This window comes from Chlorocebus sabaeus, chromosome 26 (assembly GCF_047675955.1).
Source record: "Chlorocebus sabaeus isolate Y175 chromosome 26, mChlSab1.0.hap1, whole genome shotgun sequence".
Lineage (NCBI taxonomy): Eukaryota > Metazoa > Chordata > Mammalia > Primates > Cercopithecidae > Chlorocebus > Chlorocebus sabaeus.
Window position 1 is genome coordinate 45,440,253 of NC_132929.1, and position 19,768 is coordinate 45,460,020.

General features: G+C 50.2%; 1 long non-coding RNA gene across 1 annotated transcript in view; it reads left to right on the forward strand.

The window, feature by feature from the left end:
• The window catches only part of LOC140710390 (uncharacterized), a 100,717-nt gene that overhangs the window by 65,451 nt on the left and 15,498 nt on the right, over window positions 1–19,768 (forward strand). The window contains exon 5 of the long non-coding RNA XR_012091362.1: window positions 16,945–17,039. This is a non-coding gene — a long non-coding RNA (uncharacterized lncRNA). The remainder of the gene's footprint in view (window positions 1–16,944; window positions 17,040–19,768) is intronic.

Consider the following 19,768-nt stretch of genomic DNA (forward strand, 5'->3'; position numbering starts at 1 on the left):
TGAGGAGGGGAATTCGAGCTAACTCTGGGATATTTTGCTTAAGTACCTGAGTGGGTGGTGGTGTCGTTGACAGAGGTGGGAAGTCTAGGGAGCAGGGAGGAGGAGCAAGTTTGCAGGAAAAGCTGAGTTTGATTTTAACCATATGTATAATTTTGAGATGGCTCCTAGTCATTCTCCTGCAGTTGAATACACACCCTGGGAGTTCCAAGAGGCAGCCAGGACTGGAGATGGAGGCGTGGAGTCAATGACAGAGACCTGGTATTTGATGCAATTGGATGGGATGAAGTTATCTTGGGACCATTGGGAAAGAAGAAAAGAAAGAGGCCCAGGGATTCACCCTGAGATTATCCTGCACATAGAGGCTGGGACATGGGGCAGAGTTGGCCAAACAGACTGAGAAGTAGACAGGAAGTAGGAAGAACCCCAGGAGAAGGAGCAGTGGGGGCCAAGTACAAAGCATTATAGGAAGTGGGAAGAGCTCCTGAATCAATCACTGCTGAAAGGTCAAGTGAAAGGAAAAGAAAGTGAACTGGACACTTAGAGGTCAGTGGTGACATGATGAAGGCTGAGTCAGCTAAGCCATGGGGACAGAATGCCCACTAAGAAAGTGGAGGCAGGAGATGCAGACGGTTTTTTAAACACTTTTTGCAGTGAAGGGGAGCAGAACATTGAGATGGAAGCTGGAGAGAGAAGTGGAGCCCAATGGAGCTGTTAGTTTATCATAGGAGATCCTGGAGCAACCTGTTATGGATGACCTAATGGAGAAAGAGGAGGTGATGTGCAGAAAGAGGAGGTATCTATGGTTCAGATGACAGAAGTGGGACCCAAGACCCACATGGAGGGAATGGCCTTGGGCAGAGCAGTGGCCTTCATCCACAGGAGCAGGCAGGAGGCTGCCAGGTTTCACGATGGGAAGATGGCTTTTCTGATCGATGCTATTTCCTGAGCAAAGCATGAGGCAAGCGAGGCTGGGGGTAGTGAGAGGTGTGCGGAGAGGGGAAAGGCTGAGACAGTTGCTCTGGAGAATGGGGAAGTACAAGACACTGTAGCAGTGCTGTGGAACAACACTAGGGCCCAATTGAGATTGCAGGCTATGAATTTAGAAGAAGCCAGTTTGTGTTTTCTCTACCTTTATTTTGCTGTGTGGGCGCAGGCATTGAGTAGGTGGGTAGTTGGATTTAACCCAGGTTGAGCATGATCTTTAAGTATGAAGAAGTAAAGGGAGAAAAGAAGATGAAAGATGGATGTGATAGCAGAGGGCTGATGGTGGTGACAGAGGAGGGTGAGGGGTGGGAGGGCTTGGCGAGGCAGAGGGATCGCTTGTCATCTGCAAGGATGACAGGTGGTCGCCCGGTGGGATGCTTGAAGTGGAGATTGTGTGGATGGTGCCATTTTCATGATGGTACCAAATGTGATGCCCGTGGGAGTAGGTGGGGAGGAGGGTGACAAATGGTTGGACCATTCTGGTAGAGGAAGAGAGAGGCCCCAGTGTTGGGTGGATCTGCAAAGTGGATGTTGAAGTCACTAAAACTGATGGTAGGATGGGGGTGGGGAGGAAGACAGGGCAGATGTGTCAGTTAAGTCTGTGATGAATGTGAGGTGCAACCCGTTGGGGCAGTGGTGAGAGGTAAAGTCTACGGACATGGATTCAGAGAGGATGGCACTTTGAAAAGGAAAGGGAGGGCAAATGTTTTGGGAAAGGCAATCCCAGGGTCTGTGGGGGTGTGGGAGAGGAAACGGGGAACTGGTGTGTTGGGGGCAGCCAGGTGTCAGTTAGGGAGAGTTCAAAACAGAGGCTGAGAATATGGGCTGCTTGTCATGACAGGGTCTGAGTCTCCAGCACAGAGAGGGGGTGCTGTTTCTGGAGGCTGGAGGTCTCAGTTTCTGTGGGAGGCTTAGATTCCTCATCTCTGTAGTTTCAAGTTCCTCAGAAGCAAAATGGTGTCATGGTCACTTTTGAGTGGGTGATAGGATGCTACAGGATGAGGGGTGTGGGCTCAGCCCTGGACTTGCAGGAGCTTTCTGGCTGTGCCTGGGCTGATGGGCGTGGAGTGCCCAGCCAGGCAGACCCACCAGTTGGTAGTGGGAGGCTGATGGCCTCACTTGTGGTGGGAAGCCCCGCCCTCCACGCTGTCCAAGTTTTGCAGGTAAGAGATGAAACACATTTTGAGGGCGATTGAGCACTGGACACCGTGCTGTGGCTTGGCAGGCGCCCGCAGCACAGGTGTGTGGGTAATTGTGTTACATAGGAAGATGCACAAAACCACCAGCCCTGAGCTGGCCTTGGGGGGCAGGAGCAGAGAGGGACTGGGCAGAGGTGGGACAGGGACATTACCTTCTTGCAATGGGAAGACACCTCAGGGCACAAGCCCAGGTTGGCGAGAACATTTGCATTTCTTTAAACAAATGCCAGAGAGATGGGGGAAATTCAGCCTAGAGGCACCAGTTTCCATAGAGACGCCCATTGGCCTGGCCCTTATGGTCCCTTCAGAGCCCAAACATTGCTGGAAACTTTGCCCTGGAATGTGATGCCTGGGGTCGCCGAGAACACACCGCGCCACCTTTGCCTGTCCATTCTGTGGCTCAGCAGTACGAACCCGGAGAGGCCTAAGCCTGCTTAGCTCTAACATAATGGCTCATTCGCCCAGTGCTTCTAATGTGGGGTCTAATCACTTGTGGTTAGAGAGGGAGCCCCACGTTCGGTCAGGAAGGGGTGGGGGCTGCAGGTAGGGGAGGGCATCACTGAGGCCCAGGAGAGAGAAGAGGCTTCCTGGAGGAAGCAGATCTGAGCAGGACCCAGGAGGATGAGCTGCATTTGGGGAGCTCTGAGGATAGGCAGGGCTTTCCTGGGCGAGGGCAGAGTGGACAAAGGTGTGGCAGTGGAAGAGCCAGCATGTTGCCGGGACAGTGAGGTGTTTGCTGAGTCTGTTTTCAGGCCGCATAATTAACTGTTCAACTTGGCTGCTTTTGCATGGCTGGATTTAGGTAACCTCTTAGGCTGCTGTCAGCCAGGCTACCTTCTTTAGACTCTAAGCTTGTTGGCTGGAAGCAAAAAGAGTGTTCATCCGGTCTGCCCAGGTGGTCTCACTTAATCTTCTCATTAGCTCCTAGGAGCAGATGCTCTTGGCTCCATTGTGCAGCTAAGGAAGCTGAGGATCCACTGAAGGCTGAGGGTTTGACCCGTCTCTCCCACTGCCTACAGGGCTATGGACAGAGCTAGGAGCATGCATTGTGCACCCCTGACTGAGCGTCCAGGAAGAGAGAAGTCTCAGATAATCCCAAGGGCATCCCCTCAAAGTCTGATGGTCCTCTGCCCCTCTTTGGGGTTGTCTTGTAGAGCAGCAGGAAGAGCTATGAAGTCAGAAGCCCAGGCTGGGACCCCAGTCCTGCCCCACACTGGCTGGACCACCTTGGACCAGCCAATTCCTTCTCTGCCTCTGTTGCCCGATCTCTCGCGTGAAGGGTTGGGCTGAACAATCTCCAAGTCCCTTCAGCTGTATAAGCTGGGGCCACTAAGCTTCATTTTTTTGCCTCCAGCCTGCTCGAGGCTGAGAACTTGGTTCGTGCCTGCCTCTGGCCTTCCTTAGCCACGGATTCGATGCTTCTTGGGTCTCCTCTTACTCAAACACGTCAGAAGCTGAGACCTGTCTCAACATAACCTCATATCAGGGGGTATTGTCTCAAATGGGCTCACCTGTTGGTCCCAGCCCCATTCCTTATGAGCCTTTTGAATCTGCATTCCCCATTGAAAGCAGACATTCACCCAATCAGGCATGTGATAGATCCGCTAGGGCTCTGATACCAGCAGCTGCCATTGACTGAGTGCCTGCTATGTCAGACACATTCCATATTTTGCATCTGTACACTCTTCCTGCCAGGAACGGAGTTGTTTCCCTGTTATGCTGTTGACAAACCGTGGCCCAGAAAGGTTAAGTGACTTGACTAAGCTCTTACAACTTGGAGGTGGAAGAGTAGGGTTAGAACCCAGAACGCTGTGACTTCAAAGCCTGGGCTTCTGCCATGTGACATATCAGTGAGATGTCCATCCCTGGCTGGGCCCTAGGATCCAGAGACATCACACCAATGACCCTGCCTACCCACAGGGCATCCTCAGCAGCTTCTCCTCCTCAAGCCTAGGAGTCTATTATCCTGAGCTATTCCCTTCCTGGGGCCACTCCTCAGAAAGGGCAATCAGACCCCCTGGGTGGTCTTTCTGTGGCATTGAGTGGACAGGGGCCTCCCTCTCTGGCTTGGGCAGGCAGGCGTGTGCTACTGTCGTCTCTAGGCAGCCATCGGATGAATAACTGATGGTGATTAGCTCAATCATAACATCGCTCATGCCATGCATAAGTGATGAGCCAACTGGTGCCAGGCCGCGATGAGAGGCAGTGGGCACCCCCACCTCACCCCCCAGCCCGGAGAAGCCACCACCGCGCTCCCTCCCTGTGTTATCTGGCACATCAAGTGCTGCGACAATGAATATAGATTGACCTTATTATAGCAGCCGGCTGCTGGTGCCAGGCGCAGCCAGGCATACTTTGCACAAATTAAAGGTGTCAGCATGTAATTTACGGTTCATGGCGAATAGGGGTGGTGGGGGTCGGGGAGGCACTGAGGCAGGTAGAAAGGAAGGTGGGCTGGCTGCGGGGCTGGCACCAGGAGCCCAGGCGCTAATGACAGGAGGCACAGCCGAGGTGTCATTTTCATCCCGCTTTGCTCATTTTTAGCTATTTCTTGCTCAAGGGGGGCAGCCCCCTCTCCTGAGCTCTCCCCGACATGCTCTGTGTGCATGTGTGCGTGTGTGTATTTTTCAGTTAAATTACTGGTTTTACCTGAAGAGCGTAAAGTAGGTGTGCTAATTTACGGCTCGGCAGATAAAGCCGCAGTGTGCAGAGCTGTCTGGGAAGCCTGTGATCCGACATCATTTTACTAACACACCCGAGAGCAGCTTGACACATAGAGTCGGGCCTGTGATTAAAGTTGTAGTCTTCTTTCCCCCTCCCTCTCGCTTCTCCAACACGGAGAACAGATTAAACTCTAAGTAATAGATCTCGGTTTTCTTGCCATCCCACTGATATACACAGTACACAGTTTGACACAAAGAGTAAGTTATACATCACAAACAACAGCCTCTGCTCTTTACCGCCCAGAATTAATTTTCCATTTGCTACGCTTCCCTCCTCTCCAAGCCCATTTTCCTGTCCAGCAGGGCTCTGTCCTCTCTTGAAAAGGCAGGGGAGGGGAAGTGCAGGTCGCGCCTGGAAGAGGTGGCTCAGGACGGAGAGTTTAGCCCCTATGGTTTAAGGATGAGGAAACAGAGACCTGGAGAGAAGCGACTTCCTGATGTCGCCCTTTGTGTGTGTGGCAGTGGTGAGGCTGAAACCCGTCTTTGGGTTGATGAGCCAGGCCCCACCTCCCACGCCCAGGCAGCAGAGGCTGCCCGAGGAGCTGCTTGTTTGTCTTCCCTGCTCTTCCCTGCCACCTGCCAGGCAAACTGTCTCTGCTTCTCTTCCCTGCTGTGTGCCCCAGGAGGGGACCTCTAAGGGCTGCCCATGCCTCTGGCCACTGCCTGGGCTTGACCAGCAGGAGATACCAGAATGAGAAGCAGCAGTGGGAGGAGAGAGGGGCTGGGCTGTTTCTCCTCTGCTTCTCCCTCTGGGATGCCTATCTCTGGGAAGAGCTGCCTCCCTCTGTGACTGCGCTACTGTGGGGCAGCCCCTCCTTCATGGATCCCACTCCTGCTGGGCTCTGGCCATGACATGCTGCCCTGCCCTGCAGGTGTGGGCTGGGGACAGCTGTCAGCTGTTCTAGTCCAGGAGCCTCCCCATCCCTTTTGGATTTCCTTACCCCTGCCCACCTCAGTCACCAGCCCCTCCATCCATGTCTCTTCATTTGAGCCACCTGGGGGGAATTCCACCCCGAATGATACTGGAGTGGACCCATTCTTTACTGAGGGCCTATGCTGGCAGCCATCTGCCTAAAGGCACACATTGGGAGAAGGGGTCCAGACCTCCCAGGGTAGCACGTGTCCCTCTGGGAGAGTCCACCATTCACCCAACTTTCTTCCCTAGCCACTGACACCCCTCCCCAGGACCCACGGGAAGTGCTTTGTACACCACCTCAGGGGAGGCTCCTATGTGGCCCTGTGAGGCAGGGTCTGGCTAGGCCCTCTAAGGGATGTGGAAATGGAAGCCCAGGGAGGCTGGGGTTCTTCCCTAGGGTCACGCAACCTTGCACAGCAGAGTCCAGTTCCAAATGAGGGCCCAGCTGGCTCCAGTGCTGAGCAACTTCCTCTGTGCTGTGTGGGAGGTTCATCTTGCTCATGTAGCTCATGTAGAACACACACACACACACATGTGCACACACAGGCGCAAATGACTAAGTGCTTTTAAGGAGCCATAGGAGAGTATGGGCAGGGAGGCAGGGCCAGAAGTGAGGAGGGTTAGATGTGGCAGGTAGGGCTGGGTAAATCCAGGAGGGCATTTTGGAGGAGGTAAGTAAGTCCTGGAGATGACTGGATACCGCATGGAAGCATATAGCCAGGAGCTCTCTAACCACGCCTCAGTAGACTGGTTGCACTGAATCACCGGGTTGGGTGGGGTTTAGGGGTGTGCTTTAAAATTGGACTCCCAGGCCTCATCTCTATCATATCGAATCAGACTCTCTGGGGGTGCAGTCCAAGAATCTGTTTAGTTTTGTTTTGATATGCAACTAATCACGGGAGCCACAAACCCTTCCCACTTCCCCATTTCACGTGCTGGGGAAGTATGTAAAGGAAGTACAGAGAGGCCTAGGGACTTGCTCGGGGTCTCACAGCAACCAATTCCAAAGCCAGGGCTGGCACCCAGGCCCCTTGGTTCCCCGCTCAGTGCTCATTCGACTGCTCATTCACCCTCGGGCTTCTCAGTGGGCAGGGTGGAAACACAGCTTCCCTAGATGATGGTCTCAGCCTCCTCCCCCCGCCTCAGCCACCCTGCAGCCGGTTCTCAAGATGGCAAGTGGGGGGTGGATGAAGGTGGTGGCAAAGCGAGAAAGCGCCTGGAATAACACGACATTTTGAAATGTGAATCACTGGCACTTTCTGTTTTCTCCTGTTCCCTCTCTGCACCCTCCCATTCCCCGCCCCCACCAGGCACTCTCTGAGCTGTAGGAACGCTAGGCCTGGACGTCCACCCAGCGTGTGGAACCAGCTGGGGAAGCCACCTGCGTGCGAGAGTGGGTGGAGTCTGAGATGAGAGCAGAGACTAGGGCTCTGGGCCTACTGCTGTCCCTTCTTAGCTGTGTGACTTTGGACAAGGCACTGCACCTCTCTGGACCTCAGCGCTGGGATGCTCACCATAAGGCTTGTCAATACCCTTGGGCTGCCACATGGTGGGGGTGGGGGCCCTGCAAGACCTACTCTATCCTGAATCCCTCTTCTGCCCTGCTGTCCTGACATTCCATCGCTCGTGTTCCGGTCTTTTGAACCCTGAGTAACAGGAGCCCAGGACGGTGCTGGTGGGAGGGTGTTGGGAAAGGGTGAAGCTGGGGAGGGGCAGGAAGGGCTGCCCAGTGGAAAAGGGGCCACCCAGCTGCTGAACGAGTGTCTGAACTCCCACCCCCAGACACTTCCTCCACGTTCCCTCGACTCAGGAGCTAATGATTCAGAAACAGAGGTCAGCTCCCAGCTCCATGTTGACATGCAGTTGCAGGACAGAGCAAACCAATGGTACCCTGGGCCTCAGGGGGCTTGTGCCCTCTGTGGTGTGAAAGGCCGTTGGGCATTCCTTAAGTGCCTCCAGTGCCAGGGCTTCCCCTCAGGCACCAAGGAGTGAGTTGACTCTGTGTGTGTTTGTGCCCCCATCCCCAGATCAGACCTGACTCACCCCATGTCCCCACAGTCCAATACAGTGCTGGGTGCACAGCAGGGGCCCCAGGGACATCCCTGCGTGGAATTCATGCTGCCTGGCCAGGACCTCCTGAGCCTCAGCAGGCAGGAGCCTTGGTCTCAAGAGGGTTGCCTTTGGGCAAGGCTTTTTTTTCAGGCCCTCAGTGACCACATTTCTAAAATTGTGGTAGTGGCCAGGTTCATAGGCTGAGGAGCTCTTTCTGCTCTCCCTCGCCACAGGGTCCCTCTGCCTCAGCAGGAGAGCAGGCCAGAGTGCAGTCTGAGTGTGAGGCAGATGTGCATATGCAGGAACTCGGACAGGGCTGGCACATAGCCCCTGCTCAGTTAATGTCTATGAGGGGAAGAAAGGAGGAGGAGGGAAGAGGCAGAAAGAGGGTCAGGCTGGTGTGTGCAGCCCCATCAGCTGGCTCTGTGCCCATCTGATCCCTCTTGACCCCCCAGCTGGCTCCTGCCCACCCTCCTCTACTTCCTTCTGTGGCCTTTTCTCCTCCTCCTGAGAAGAAGGTGATGCTGGAAAAAATGGTGGGGAGGGTACTGGAGAAAGCTCCCTAGAAAGTGGAGCTCTGTTCTAGAGACTAGGGAAATTGGGCTATACATCTCCAGACCTCCCTTTTTGAGGAGCCCTCCATATAGCAGGAGGTGCTCAAAGCTGAGTGTCACAACCCTGAATGAACCTGGCAAACGACCTAACCCTAACACCCCACTGACGGCGTCCCAGCTGTAGACCCCTGTCTGGCTAGGAGGGACAGTGTTTAGTTTGCCACTGAGAGAGGGTGGTGGTGTGGGGTGGGGCTGTAAAAGAGTAATGCACCCCAGGAAGTGGGAAGCCAACAGTGGGGAGAGTTCCATGCCTAGGAGCTCAGGGCTCATTTGTGGCTGCTCACGCTCACCAGGTTTTGTCACCTGCCACTGGCTCCTAACCATTGATTAAAAATAGTCCTCTGCTTGCCCTTACATGTGACCAACCTGTGGTCGGAGCACCCTACCCAGGCTGGGGTTGGGCTGCACCAGCATCCTGGCCAGCCCTGCCCCAAATGAGACAGGAAGTGCTCTGAAGTGCATCTGTAGCTGACGGGGGCCATGGTGGGGGGAACCCTGCCAGCAGCTAGCTGGGAGAGTTTGGCTTACCTTTCTTAGTGTTTGCAAGGTCAATTTCTTCCTCCTTGTTACCTGTCCCTCTTGTTTCTCTTAAAGGCCATCTGGAAAGAGGATATGGCTCAGAAGCATTTCTGTTCTCTCTCTGGACCTGAGCACGGTTCCCCAAGGGCATATCATCTTGGCTGGCATGGTGGGTGGAGAGGATCCGGGGACAGGGTGGACCCTAGCTTAGAATCCAAGCCATAGGGGCTTTAAACTCAAGAGAAAAAATCATGGAGAGCTACAGGCAAGTCATTTTACCCATGAGGAAGCAGCTCCTAGGGAGGTGAAGTGACTCATCTAGTGACTTCAAAATAAAAAATTCCCATTTCACAGGTGAGGAGACAAAATCGTAGAGACAAAGTGTGACCTGCCTAGGGTAACACCACAGTGGCAGAACTCTGGCTGGACCCAAATCTCTGGGGTCCTCGCTTCCTTCCATCCTGCTGGACAGCTCTATGTGTGTGATCTGTTGATAAATTAGTTACGCTTATCTCCATTTACAGATGAGGAAACTGAATCTCAGAACAATGGTATACTTGGCAAATAATGACACCTTCAGCTCTGCTTGAGATCAGACGCAGCAAGTCCAGTGGAGGCCCAGGTCGCATCTCTTCTAGGAAACCTGTCCTGACGATTCCAGGCCACGTGGAGTCCTTCCTTCTCCAAAGTCTTACTACGTTTATTTTGAGGAATAGAAAAATAATGCTAAGAAAGAAGCAAGGAAGCATTTGTTCAATGCTCATGGCATGCTGAGTACTCTGTCAGCACTCACAGGTGCCTAGGGACCACCTTGAGCAGGACTCAGGATGACGCTCATTTTACAGGTGAGGAAACTGAGGTTCAGAGGGCTCAGGTCCCAACCCACGCCTGTCTGACTCCCAAGTTCAATGCGCTTTTCTCCCTTATTCAGCCCCACATTCTACTCCCCTAGAATCATTTCCTAAGGGCTTTCTTGTCTCTGCAATTTGGATGTAAGTTCATCAATCATCAGGATTGTGTCCCTGCTTGCACCGCATGCGGCTGACCTGGGCCTGACCTCGGCAAAGGGTCGGCACAGACTCTAGGCCTTGAGAAGGAGGCAGAGATGGGGCAGAGGCAGCAGGCCGGCTCCAACTTCCCCCAGCCACTTCCTAGCGCAGTGAGGGCTGTTAGTTTATTTCTCAGAACTTCAGTTTCCTCATCTGTAAAATGGGGTGGTACTAACCATGGAGTCTCAGGCTCGCTGAGTGAAGCTGGAGTAAGGTAAGGAGCTTGAGTGTCAAGAGCCCAGTGTGAAGCCTGGCACATAGTGGGTACGCAATATGAACTGCGATTACTCTTGTCAGCCTGCTCATTTCGTGGGGCATCTCTGGAGTGCCCTCTCACCCCCAGCAACTATGACCCAGCCTTCCTTTCCTGGAGGAAGCCTGCCTGTCCCTGGGCCCTGTGTGTGTAGGGGCTGGATCTGGCTGATAGGCACACCGGGGACTGCATTTCTGTGTCACTTTCTTTGGGTGGTGGCTGTGAACACCGCAACCTCTGTGTCCCTGCCCTGCCTCCACACTTTGTTAACCCTGAGAGCTGAGGATTTGTTCGTGCTTCCAGACACCCAGAGGGAGGAGAGGACCTCAGCTGCGACGCTGGTTTCCCCTGGCTAGCCTGCCTTGAGCTAGGGGGAAAGCCTTCAAGATGAGCTCCCAGTTTCACAGCCCAGCGGGGGTGGGTGACTGACTACAGGGGCAGAGCACCTGGCAGCTGCAGACATGCTGCCAGGCACATCTCAATCACCACCAAAGTAGCATCTGCCAGGCCCCCTTTTGATGGAAGAGAGACCTGGAGGTGGGAGAAGAGAGCCTCCCAAGTCAGGGAGCAGGGGATGGGATGGGGTGGGCCATCTGCATGATCTAAGCTTCCAGCTTAGTTCTCCCAGTCTTTAGTCTTAAGTGGCAAGGGCTCCCTTGGATGCTCAAACCAAGCAGATATCTCGAAGGGGAGTTTGGACCTGTCTGGGGCAGCAGAACCCATGGGTGGTGTTTTCTGTGCACTGAGTTATAACCTGGCTGTACATACAGCCCTGCCTACATCCTGCCCTTGCTCCCTCAGCCCCAACCACTCTGCACTTTCTTCAGTCCCTTGAATAAACCAAACATGTTCTTTCCCCAGGCCTTTGCTTCGACTGTTTCCTCCTCTCAGACAGCTCTGCCTTCTGACCTTATGCAGGACACCCTTTCTCATCAAGACCACCCCGCTCATGGGGGCCCCTATTCCCCAGGGCAGGTGACCCTCTTACATGACCTTCATGGTCCGTAACTCCAGTGGGAATTATCCTTATTAGATTGTTTCTTGCTTCTTTTTTGTCCTCCCACTGCAATGGAAACTCCTCGGGAGTCTGGATGCTTAATCTGTGCTGAGACCCAGTGCCTTGCACTGAAGGTGCTCAGGAAATACCTTCCGAATGATCAGAAGCCCCTGCCATCCGCTAAACTGCATCTGTGATGACAGAAGCCAAGGAATGTGAGGTTCATCTAGAGAGTTCTTGTGAATTTTCCAAGAGTATACACGACCTAGTTCATTAGGTCCCAGGATAATCCATAGCCACTCCTTCGCCGAGCACAGGGGAAAGTACTGAGACCTGGAGAGGGGCAGAATCACCATGAAGGTGACACACCTGGCTGGAGGGGCAGCAGCAGAAGTGTGGCCCCTTCTGAAAGCTGCAGGCTTATGAAACAAAACATAAGGAGAACATGTATTCGCCTGGACGTGGAGCCTCGGCTTCACAGGTCCTGACGGGGCCAAGACCCCTATGGTAAAGCCCCTCCTACTTGCAAATAAGGACACTGAGACCCAGGGGGGTGCGTGGCTGATCAGCGCTCCCACCACAAATTAGAAGTAGTCTTTAGATTGTAGATGCGTCTGTTTCTTCGTGTGCCAGGCGGGTGGGGAAGTCAAGCTTGCCAATGTCCACAGGGGGCTAAAGGGGTCTCAGATGAGGGTTTCAGAAAGGATCCTGAGGAGAGAGGGCCAGGTTGCCTAGAGCCCCTCTGTGGAAAACCCTGGTCAGGGGTCAGTACAAGGGAGGAGAGAAGAGCAGTGGTCTCAAAACTCTATAATTAAGAAAAAAAAAGTCAGACCACACAGTCGTCAATACATGTATATATTTATCTTTGTTTATTCACTGTGTACATTCAAATATAATATTATGTATGAAAATTGTGCAAAAATAGACATTTTGAAATGAGATTTCAAAGCATATGTAACATTTCTGTTATTTTCTTCCCATGACAGTCGTGCCCAGCCCTGGGCATTAGGGGCACTCCCTTTACAGAGCACTCTTTAGGAACATGTGCTTTGGGGCCCAGCAGCCCTGCGTTTGAATCCAGGACTTTCTTGACATTATCTGTGGCTTTAGGGCAGCTTCTGGGACACAGTCTCTTCCTCTGTAAAACGGGACACTAATTCCTACTTTGCTATATGGTTTAAATGAGGTAATACTTAAACGGTGCTTGGTACTGGGCTTGGCAGCCTGGAAGAGCTCATATATGGTAACTATGGTGATTATTATTACCAAGATCGGGCTCATCCTTGTTTGCTAAAATTAATGAAACTCAACTCTAAACACCATGGACCTGCAGACTTGTTTAATGAGCTGCCGCATCCTCACCAGAGATGCCGGGTCATCGCTGGGTATAAGCCTGGAACTAAGATGACAGTTTCCCTTGGCTGAATACGATGCCCCCAGCATTGATGCAGATGGACCTGGAACCTGGCTAAAGAAAGGCCAGCTGGGCGTCCCCGAGGATGGGGCTGAGAGGCCGGTCAAATTTCAGCTTTCTCTGTGTTCCTTTTAAAATAATTGAAGTGTCAGCTTGGGTTCACGGGCTGGTCACAGTTTCCATCCCTCCCTAACTTCATAAGGCAAGTCCATGAATTATACAGTGCCAGAGCAGACGGTGCTAAGTAAGGATGCATCACAAGCCGGGCTTAATAAGGACACTCCAGCTATTCTTGGAAGGCATTTGCAAGTCAAAAATATGGTGCATGGAGATCTGATGTCGACTTCACATTCTAAAGATTTCAGCTAGGTCAGCATTATTTTATGTTAAATCCCATCAAAACAAAAAATAAAGAAATAAGGAAGTGGTATAGTACATTGTTTTGCTTTGCTTTTAATTTGAACTTTTTGGTAATAACACAAATGGTCAAATTTGCCTACTTCCTCCCACACACCCCAACCCCATCTCCCATTCCCACACCCCCTCTAAGTAATGTCAACACACATTCTCATGGACTCATATGGTGTGGGTACATTGCCTTGCTGTGGAATTAGGAAGTATTCCTACCATTATAATTTTGTGCTAAATAGTGAGAAGATAAAAAGTTTCCTATTTTCTTTCTTTTTTTCACCAAGCTTTCTCATGACCCTTACTTGCTCTTTTCTATAACATGTCCATGTGTTAAAAACTCAGCCATTTATCAAAAAAATAGGGACTGACATCTATTTAAGAAATTAAATTGCGCCGGGGGATAGGAACCAAGAAGCATAGTAAAAGCTGGGAGGCTTTTCTCCTCTACTCCAGGAGGGTGGCATTTCATCCAAAATGCCCCAGGAGGGAGGGCTGACCATTCTGGATGGCTCCTTCGTCACTTCCTGAGAATCAGCTGCCTCGGTCGGAGATGCTGGGCCCTGTAGTACAGGGATCCCACTTAGACTTCCCTTTATGGTTCACATGTGGCTTTGTTTATAAACACAGTATTTCAGGGGAAAGGCAAGCAGGCATCACATGCCAGGAGGTGAGGGAAGCACAGAAGCAGGAATATCTGAGAGGCCCCTGCAAACCTTTTCTGGCCATTGATGGCAAAAAAAAGGATCATGGTTTCCCTAACTCACCTCCTTGCAACCAGGAGAGCCACTAGCATTTTTGTGTACACAAGGGCCAGGTTTATTTTGGGAATCCTTAAATGTAAACCCAATAGAGCAGCGATGAGAGTATTCATATCAGCAGCAAAGTGCAGGAACAGCCTGTGAGCTGGAAACCTCTTGGACTGGAAAAGTCCAAGTGCTCAGAAGAAGGTGTGTAGACCAGCATTTCTCAAACTTAAGTATGCCCAAGAGTCCCCCTGGGGATCTTGTTTAAATGAAGACCAAGATTCTGCAAATGGCCTAAGATGTTGCGTTTCTAAAAGTGCCCAGGCAATGCTGCTGCTGCTGCTGGTCCATGGACCCCACTTTGAGTGGTGAGGGGTGTAGGCCAGGTCCCTTTTTCCAAGAAGGCTTGCATTCAGGTTACTGGGCTCAGATACTGTGATGAGGGGTGGGAGGACATGTCTTCACATCTGCTTCCAGACTGTGCCTTAGATGGACATGATCGGCTCATACAGGATGGTGGCCAGGGGGTGCTGGGCAGGTATGGGCATGGGACAGAACACAGGACCATGAGTCAGGAGAAGAAGTGGATTTTCCTGGCACCACCTGGCTCCCCTACTCAGCTGAGGAGTAGTAGAGAGTATTTGATGACAGGGAGGTCATTGGCAGCTTTCGTAAGAGCAGATATGAAGTCTCTAGGATATGTTAAGTCAGAAACCTAAGTGTAATGGGATGTGTATGGCAGGCTGACACTGAGTAAAGAAAGTGAGGGACCACATACACATAGATGAGTTTGTGTAAATGGATAACTTCTCATTGTGAAAAGATACACAAGAAACCCATAAACAGTGGTTGCCTTTGGGGGAAGAAACTGGGAAAGAACATACGTGGAGCAAGAAGAGCCTCCCTCCAATTGAAACACTCACTTCTCTGACCACAGTGATTGGTTCAGTGGGCTTGGACGTGTGACATGCCCTGTTCCAATCAGAGTGAGTCTCTGGATATTTGCTGGACTGTGTTCTCCGTTTCATTCCAATGAGACTCACTTGTCAGCATCTGCTGAGATCTGCCATCCAGTGTGGTGTTCAGACAGTTGTTCCCCTCCTTGCTGGCATCAGCTGGGACGTGACAGTGTCCTCATCTGATCTCACAGGACATCTTCACCTGTTGTTGTGAGTCCCCTGCGGGGCTCTGCCTTTTAGGTGACCCTTCTGCGCCGCTCCTTACGGGCATAGAGAAGCCCATCTATTCTCTGTGCACCAGGCTGAGTGAGTGGTACTCTCTTGCTCCATATGTCTGGGCTCCTCCACTGGACAGAGATCTCTCTAAGGTTTGCTGTCATCCCAAGGCCCCTCCCTTCTTGTTTCCCAAACTGGCCAGAGGTTTCTGGGTCTGATACTTCCTCTCCCACTGAGATTGGACCACAGGAGGAGTCAAGCATGTGACTTCTTGTCCCCGCCTCACATATCAGTAGCTCCTTCTGCTGCTCTCACCTCTGCCTCCGCCCACCCCAACCCTCTTAGTTATCCATGTCTAATCTCGGCAGCATGGCAGTCTGGTTCTCCAGCTCTCCTTTTTCTAATCTAGACTTTATGCCCCAATTCCTTCAGAGCTTTGCTTCTGATGATGCTAAAACTAGGCTTTTAGAACTGAAAAAAAAAAAAACAACAGTTTTTGCAAATCAAAAGCCTTATCTTTCAAGAACTTGTCTCTGCTATGAGTACCAAAGTTCTATTTTGAAATGAAAAGAGTTGACTGTTTCTCTTCTCCTTATATTCCATGTTCCTGATCTAACAGTCCTAATCTTGCTTGAGGCCAGGCACCTTTGCCTTGGGTACATGGGTGTGGGAAGTATGATTGTCCTGCTGTGGCATCAATGGCCCTTCAGCTCCCCGCAGCCTCCCTGAGCTCTGCAAGGGAACAGGAGGAAACAATTTTGGAGTTGGGGCACCCAACTAGTGGCAGAACTAGTCCCACTTCTGCCACTCAATTGTTGCATGATCTAGGGAAGTCACTGAATCCTTCTGAACCTTGATTTCCTTATCTGCAAAATGGGGAGAGCAGCAACCACCTCTCAAGATTGTTTTAGGATCAAGGGAGATAACACATGTGAAAGTGCTTTGCAAATTACAAAGTATGGTATGAACATGAAGCATCATCACTTTTCAGTGTTCTTAATTTCTTTGTGTAGTTTTCCCGGCCAAAGGTTTCTGTTTTGAGCTCCCATGGCAATTTGCTTACAGAGCCATGAATGTACTGTATTGTGCTGAACTTATATTTTAATGTGTCTGCTGGCTTCTTGCAGTGTATGTGAGTGCTTGGAGGGCAGGGACCACACCTATGTGATCTTGGGACCTCTCGCCTTCAGCCAGTGTCTGGCATAGAGTAGGTGCCCAGTATGTGTTTGCTGATGAAGGGGTGGACACTTAGCAAGCACTCAGTAGATTCATGTAATATAAATAAATAATCAGCCAGGAGCAGCAATGGGCTGGGACTTCTGTAGACTAGTGGTTTTCAACTGGGAGCAATTTTGTCCCCTTCCTCCCAGGTGGTATTTGGCAATCAGGAGATGTTTTTGGTTGTCATAACTTGGGAAGTGCTATAGATATCTAGTGGGTAGAAGCCAGGGATGCTGCTAAACATCCTACAACGACCAGGACAACCCCCTCCAACAAACAATCATCCAGTCTAGAATGTCAAGAGTGCCATTGCCTAGAAACCCCACTGTAAGCTCTCTTTTTAAACAGTCCTGAGAAATAAGTCCTATGAATCCAGAATTGGAAGGGAACCTTAGACTTTGGGTTTAAATATGATGTCTTGATTATCTTTGATGAATGGAAGGGAGTGGAGATATGGTGGCTAATGATGAAGATTCTGAAATTTATTACTAGCTGGGGGTGGGAGAGGAGAGAGACTTTGGAAAAGTTCAGCTGAAGAAAGAGAGTTGGCATCAGACAGGATGGGGTGGGGCCCTAGTGTACTGGGAGGCACTGAAGGAACCTCTGAGTAGAGAAGGTAAGCATGTGTGCTGAGCTCTATGACTATCCATCAATTCCCTGTCCTCCTTCTGCAGGAGGCACCTGTTGAACTCAAGCATGGGCATGTGACTTGATTTGGCCAATGAAATGTGAGAGAAGTGACATCCACTTTGAGGCAGACACTTTCTGAGTGAGTGTGTACTTCCCCATGTTCCCCAGTGTGGTTGCTTAGCCAGCCTGGGCCCCAGAATGAGATAACAGCAACATACAGCATGACCTGTAATTGCTATGAAGATAAGAGAGAAACAGACCTGGAATGCCTTACAGCACTGCAGTTTTTTGGATTATGTTTTATTGCACCATAATCTATCCTATCTTGAGAATGTACTATATTTGGGCTGTTGTAGATAGCAATCCTGTGTAACTGAAGTTCAGCTCATCTTTCCTCTCCCCTTTGAATTGGTTTGCACAGGGATCTCTGAGGTATCTTGGCTGGAGAGAGACAAATGCCAAATGACTTGGACCCCTAACTGTTGGCAACAAAGAGAGTCAAACTCTGTAAAACATTTGGAGGGGTTTATTCTGAGCCAAATATGAGTGATCAATGGCCTGTGACACAGTTCTCAGGAGATTCCGAGAACATGTGCCCAAGGTGGTCAGGCTACAACTTGATTTTATACATTTTAGGGGGACATAAATTGTCAATTAATATGTGTAAAATGTACATTGGTTCAGTCAGGAAAGGTGGGACAACCTGATTCAAAGATTTTCTGATTGGCAATTGGTTGAAAGAATTATTCTCTAAAGACTTAGAATCAACAGAAAAGAATATCTGGGTTTATGATAAGAGGTTGTGGAGACCAGAGTTTTTTATCATGCAGATTAAGCCTCCAGGTAGGAGGCTTCAGAGAGAATAGATTGTAAATGTTTATTTTCTTTCTTTCTTTCTCTTTCTTTCTTTCTTTCTTTCTTTCTTTCTTTCTTTCTTTCTTTCTTTCTTTCTTTCTTTCTTTCTTTCTTTTTTCTTTCTTTCTTTCTTTCTTTTCTTTCTTTCTTTCTTTTCTTTCTTCCTTTCTTTCTTTTTCTCTTTCTTTCTTTCTTTTTCTCTTTCTTTCTTTCCTTCCTTCCTTCCTTCTCTCTCTCTCTCTCTCTCTCTCTCTCTCTCTTTCTTTTTTAAGATAAAGTCTTGCTCTGTTGCCCAGGGTGGAGTGCAGTGGTGCAATCTCGGCTCACTGCAACCTCCACCTCCTGGGTTCAAGCGATTCTTGTGCTTTAGTCTCCTGAGTAGCTAAGATTACAGGTGTCTGCCACCACGCCCAGCTAATTTTTGTATTTTTAGTAGAGATGAGGTTTCACCATCTTGGCTAGGCTGGTCTGGAACTCCTGACCTCAAGTGATTCGCCTGCCTCAGCTCCCAAAATGCTGGGATTACAGGTGTGAGCCACCACCTTCAGCCAAGAATAGACAGTAAATGTTTCTTATCAGATTTAAAGAGTCTTCTATCAGTAATTCCAAAAGGGAGGAGGGTATAATGAGGCATGTCCAGCTCTCTGTTCCCATCATGTCCTGAATTCATTTTTCAGGTTAACTTTGGAACACCCTGGGCCAAGAGGAGGGGTCCATTCAGATGGCTGGGGGGCTTAGAATTGTATTTTTGGTTTATACTGTCCATCTGCATTCTCAAAGCTCCAAGAGGCAGGAACCATGGTGGGTCCAGGGGAAGGCAACTGACACTCCAAAACTCCCTTCTCACTGCTGCTTCAATGCCAACTTCACAGAAAGATAGATATACGATGGTTCTGTTTATTTAGTCATCACAAATGTCACTATTATCACAGATGACATTAATTTTTAAAAGAAAAGGAAGAAAATATGTCACATTTCTGTTTTGTGCATATGCTGATTGAATGAAAAGTTTATGCCAGATGCCAACTTAAAATAAGGACATATAAATATTTAATTGTTTGTATGTATGTATACATTGCTGTACACACAATATGTATCTATACAGCTATAGAGCACTGATTCTCAGCTGAGGGGTGATTTTACTTTCCAGGAAGACATTTGGCAATGTCAGGAGACATTTTTGGTTGTCCCAGCTGAGGGCTTGGGGGTACTCCTGGCATCCAGTGGGTAGAGGCCTGGGATGATGCTAAGCATCCTTCAGTGTACCGGGCAGTCCATATTACCTGAACTGTGCTGGGGTTGGGAGAGCCTGGCCTGGATGTACATCTAAAGCCAGGAGTTCTGGGGCTGTTGTGTGTGAAGCCATGAGTGCTGGCATCTTTCTTCAGAGCATCATTGACACACATTGATTCATTTCACGTCCCCACCTTGGCTGACTCATCTAGAAGAAACCACAAGTCACAGATCAGTGAGGGGCCAGGCCTCACAGTCCTTATGAGACAAACTTGATGGCACTGGGGTTCCCCTGGGAACACACACGGTCAAGCATAGCTGCCCTGCTCAGTTCTCAGGATGACAACTATTCACACCTAGTGTGCTTTGTAGCGCACCTGGGATGGGAGTTGCAATGGCGGAAAGGTAACGGTGTGGGAGGAAAGGAGTGAGAAGGGGAACCAGAGAAGGGAGGGCCAGTAATGTTAGTTTTATGAAGATATGAGAATTAGTGCATGATTTAAAACATTGCTCATAAGGATTGCTTAGGCACAATTTGTCTGTATATGAAGACATTGAGATATGTGATTTTATAGCTAGAGCTATATGTAATATATGTGTGTGTGTGTGTGTGTGTATACACACATTAGTAATGAGGTGAAACATTTACTGTCCTAGCAGCTGGCACCAACATTCCACATGGAATGGGAACGGACTTTGAGACACTTTCTGGGTAAGTCACTGGACTGGAGAGAGACTTGGAGGGCAAATGTGCCAGCTGGACCCCCAGAGAATAAGCTA